We start from the raw sequence: 5,607 nt of genomic DNA on the forward strand, positions 1-5,607 counted from the left end.
TGGGATCTTGACTGCTTGTAGTCCTCGAGTTCATTCGGTCAATGATTTATTGTTTTGGAGTTACGCCCATTCCTTAGCACTGGATTTTGTTAAGTTCCTCTAAACTCTTTGATATCTTCGGCCGTCCCAAAAGTTGGTAGCAAGGTGTAAGTTGTAGCTAGTAACGATTAAATCCCAATTATCCAGATTTGATGAAAGGAAATGCTAAAAGTTAGTGCCGTAAGAAGAAATTCAGGAGTAAAAACTAAATTCCAGATGACCTTTTCATGCACATTGCAGCCAAGCACTTCGAGTTTTCCAAGTAGGTTACATGTTGTGTTGGGTTAAGTTTCTGTTTTAAATGGAGGGTGACATGCGTATTATTCTAATGCAAGCCACTTTTATGCAGCATATACTTATTATTTGTGTTGTAGCCATTTGTATGTAGTGGATTATGATAGAGAAGTTGCTGGAGACTCATTTAATATTTTAATCCATTCAGAAGAGAATATGTACCATTTCACTCAGCTGTTTATATATATATAAAAGAAAATTAGAGCAAAAATTAAATTCCAGATGACCTTTTCATGCACATGCAGCGAAGCACTAAGAGCTTGTCAAGTAGGTTACCTACTGTGTTATGTTAAGATTTTGTTTTAAATGGAGTTATGCAGATCAATGCTTTCATCAATGTGCTAGAATATGAGAAATTTCCAGTCCGGAAAATTCTGTTCATACTCTATTCTATTTTGTGCTTGAGTAGCCATTTCAGAAATTTTCAACATGTGGAACTCTGCTTTTGAATTGTGTTTATTCTATTGGGTACTTTATTGCAGTTTAATTCGGTACTCGGCTTGGTACTTGATAGGTTTCCTGGCAGTAGAAATTACAGTGAGTTCACTTTACTCTTTGTCAATGAAAAATTGAGATGTATGAAATGCAACATTGTCTTTCTAATCCAGCAGAAACAACATAACATGAACAAGATTCTGATAATGGTAAGTGCTGAGAAGCAAATACAAGAGACAATGAGATATACCTGTAGATTATAACCCTTATGTTGATAACTCCAAAACAGAGAGCAATATTCACAGGCCTCTTGGAGGGAATAATCTCCTTTGATCAAAGCTTCAATATAGTAACATTCATTTATCAAACATTATAGACAGCTACCCCAGTGGTTGTCATCCCCATAACTTTTGCTTGTCTTAGAATTTGCAGGTATAGCTTACGATCAAGTTGAAGTAACCCATCACAGACTTCCTTTTATATCTCAGACAAGCGATGCAGTTCCCCTTCAACATTTTCATTGGCTCTCTGCAACCAATAATTATGAAGCCTGATCCTTGATTGTTTTTTGGTAACAGCCATACATCCTCGGAACCAAGGATTCTTTCTAGAGAAGATTTATTAGCTGGATTTGTAGGCACAACTTCGTCATCATCAGTAGGAGGAATAGCAATAGACTCACCTTTATCATCATCAGCAGTAAGAATAACTCTAGGTTCACCATCCTCATCAGCAGTAGTAGGAATAACATTAGGTTCATCATGATCATCAACTTTTCCTAGTGAAGGGAATGCACTATAAACTTTCATTTCTTTCCGGAGTCTTTTCTATAATTGACCTTGTTGAGTCTACTTTGCTCTTGCAATGCAGAAAGTAAATTGGACTACTCATATGACTTGCCAAATCTGAGCACAAAATAATAATTCAAAAGAAAACATATGTTTTATTCAACATAGTCAAGCCACACAATAAGAACAAATACTCGTATGTGAAGAGGAAGGAAAGGGAAACTTGCTGGAAGAATTATTTAACCCAAAATTGCGGCAAAGAGAGGCGAAATTGGCTATCAACCTATCCTGGAGAATAGAAATAACAATTAAGCACAAAAGTATAGCAATAAGTTGCCATCTAAATCTATCTGCTTAATGCTCTGGTCATAGACTTGAAGCATAGACAACACCCGCCTTCAAAATGGCAAATTACCACGTCATTAAAGTTGAGATTGGAGGGATTTTCAACCATGTTATACCTGTCTTGTACCCACACCTGCACACAACAACACTTGCAGAACTGATTTTTATTATTTTCTGCTAGGTTGATAGTTGATTTCTATGACCATTCAATTCGATGTATTTCACCCCCATTTTATTAAGTGCTAATCTGCCCGTCTTATGGCACCATCCTGATTATCTTGACTTGATGCAGTACCTCACTTAGCCACACCCCCAAATCATTTTGGCATATTGTCCCCCCCCCCCAACATTCTAAACTAGCTATTGTTATTGATCCTCAATCTGATACCAACAACCCAACCTTGTGCAAATTAGTTGTGAACCCAAACAGGCAATTTAATCACTGATGCCTCTTAGAGATGTTTATGTTGACATAATCTCCTTGCTGATTGTGAGAGCATGTGCACTAACAATATAGAAAATTTATGAGTGCAATATAGACTTCTGCAAATAAGAAAGACCATGTCAACCAAAAGTCAAGGGTGGAATTTATAGCAAAAGTTTTGCAGTTATGTTTAATCCATAGTAATTTAAGCTCTGGACTTCACTTTTAGATTCTAGATAATAATAATTGATCCCTTCTATATTTACATATACCAGGAAAGTAAAAACAAACAAATTTTCTATTATCTCTGCTTTATGCTTATTGATAGCACTGACTTCTCAAGAGTGAAACCATATAATAGAGTTCAAAGACTTGAACCACATTATGAAATGATCTAAATGAAGGTATAATAATGCAATAACTTATATTTATGTTGCAATATGTAATAGTACAATGTCTTCTACGCCAAGAATCCAAAACACAAGAAAATTAAGGGAGCTACATTAACCAAGAAGCCAATTTCAGGTATTTGTGTATCTGACTACCACCAAATCCTTAGCAACGAAATATTTCAAGGAAGGGCGAGTAGCCAATTCTTCTTTTGTTTCTTTGTGATGGGTACCCTCTCATTCCAAACCTAGGAAGTTCATTACCACCAAGTGAAGTGCAAAATTGCACAAAACAAAACTTGCAAATGCTCTTTCTAGAGGAATATCCTTGAATACCTTGTTTTCTTCGTTGACTTGCATCCGCAAACAAACTGCAAGCACAACTGACCCTGTGCAAGATAGAACTCCTGAAAGAAAAGAATTGAAAGGAAATGATCCAACTATTGCCATGTAGACAACCTGCACAATTGCCGTGAGAACTGCGTAGACCACATACAGATCAATGATCTTCAACTTGGTAGGAGTTGCAGAGTATGCAGATCGAAGGGATGCAACGGGAACTTTTGCATCCTTAGCTATTGAGGTTCCCATTTAACATTTTACATATAATGCAAGTTTTCAATTCTAATGCATTTCAAAGTACATATGACGGTACATACTACAGAACAATATGGATTTTGGACATAATAAGTCGATTTGAATTAGAATTGTCAAGTCAACCTAACTCATGTTTAACTTGGGAGTTTGAGTCCTCATTGCGACTCAAATTGATGAGTTTGACTTAGGATCGAATCATATTTAGAATCAATTCGGCTCTGCTTAATTTCCTCATAGAATGGAATTAGACATAGTCTTTCACTTGTAGTCAAGGAGGATGGTGACACTTCAAAAAAAAAACAGGATACTTTTTCCATATTGATGACCTGAGCTGCAGGTAAATTTGGGTTTCTAGCTGGACTAGAAGAGATATTATTTCAAACTTCCAAACCATTTGCCAGGTAACACTTTAATGGCTCTTTTTGTAATCAGTGATGGAAGGAAAAATGTACATTGATTAAATGAGTAGAGCCATGACTCCATGGACCACCAATTGGCCTGACCACCCATTATGTCTTGATCTGAACATGTTATTGGCTCAATTTCAAACAACTTCCCTGAGACTATAAAATTAATCGACATTGGCATGATCTGTTCACTTCATGGCATCCAAATCGTCATAACTTATGGAAGATGAGCAAGAACGTAAGTTATTGTTGACAGACACCCAAGCATTTTAGTGCCAGATTGAAAATTTTGGAAAGCTCCTCCTTTCCTGCTATATACATGCAATTCTTGCTATGACATTAGATACGTTGTTCCATTATTATGCTTCACTAATTGAGTGTTTCTAATGAAATTAATTATGTAGTTATTGGATATTTTCATTTTTAATATTTATGTTGGTTTCGCTAGCTATGTCTTTAGTTGCCACTAAAAGCAATAATAAAATGGCAGAATTTTATGGATACATAGTTATAAAGTAATGGTGGTTCGTGATGAGTCCTGACATGGAGTAAGGTATACTTGCAAGTATGAAATTCCAGGAGAGTGTAAACGTATATTGAATATTCATTTCCTCAAGGGGGTTTCATGTGGAGTGGGTCTAACCCTTAATTACCCTGAATTAGCAAGTTGTTTCCATGTTTACAGCAACTGTCTAACTGTGAAGAAATCAGTGCATGCACAATCAATTTACAGCACTATCGTTTTTCACTGCTACCACAACCAATGACAGATGATAGCCACTTGTTTGACATTCTTTGTGGCTGAGACACAAACACTCTGTTTCCATAGTTTAACTACATATTATGGCACATATGCATTATAATAAGGGTTAGAATTTGTATGATTATCTCAGTGGTTGTTCAACACAGATATGTTTCATATATTTAATATATGAGCTTTCATGGGCCAAGACTTATTTGTTTTCCTTTTCTGTCTGCAACACACATATACAATAGCAATCAAAGTGCTCTAAGGTATGATTGTGAAACTCTTCTAGTTTGTCAAGATTTTGTCTTTGTATTATATTTGGCCAGATTGCAGATAAGATAAGATAAGTACATTAATGTCCACAAAATGATACATCCTGTGTGAATACAATGTGGGAGTGCAAAAGCAACTCCTAGGTAACACTGGAAGCAAGATAAAGAAAGCTAAAGAAAAGTACAACATAGATAAGTATTTAAGTATGCCAATCACTTGGTCTAACCAACACAAGTATATATATATCGCAGTATCATAGGTGTGGTGATACAAAGTGAATGTTTAAGATTGGAAAACTGGATATTTCAATACAGAGATATATGAGTTCCACACATAATCCAATCAGTCCCAATCCTCTTTCATTCCATCTTAACTTACATTAATACATCCTTGATGTGTATACTGAATTCCGAAAGACAGTGGAGTCAAAGTACAAAGTCCGACCTTACTATAAGCTGCCCACCTCACTTGGACCTTTCTCAAAGAATGGTGTGGGTGACCTTGATGGTTGGAGCAAGGTCCCAACACTTGATCAACTTGGATTGTCGACCAAAGGTCAGGTAGGAAATTTTTATTATCATTTTATTTAGGTATAAAATAAAATTTCACTTACGAGGCTCAATAAATGGAAATAGTTATATATAGTTATATATATATATATATATATATATATATATATATATATATATATATATATATATATATATATATATATATATATATATATATATATATATATTATTCTCTAATCAGATAAAATAAATTTATGGCCGAAAAGAAAATGAAGAGTTGTTGAATTTAAAAGTTACCTTAGTTTCAAACAAAATGGCTGCATTTTGCCATCCTTTTCATGACGTCAATAAATTGC

At 35.2% G+C, this 5,607-nt stretch overlaps 1 pseudogene; it reads right to left on the reverse strand.

Moving 5' to 3' along the window:
* Positions 1-2,951: 2,951 nt before the first annotated feature.
* LOC149251205 (dolichyl-diphosphooligosaccharide--protein glycosyltransferase subunit DAD1 pseudogene) lies at positions 2,952-3,305 on the reverse strand (annotated as a pseudogene).
* Between the last annotated feature and the right edge of the window lie 2,302 nt (positions 3,306-5,607).

This window comes from Pinus tabuliformis, chromosome 7, assembly GCF_031772625.1.
Source record: "Pinus tabuliformis cultivar Carrire ecotype Pingquan chromosome 7, CPIR1, whole genome shotgun sequence".
In the NCBI taxonomy this organism is placed as follows: Eukaryota; Viridiplantae; Streptophyta; class Pinopsida; order Pinales; family Pinaceae; genus Pinus; species Pinus tabuliformis.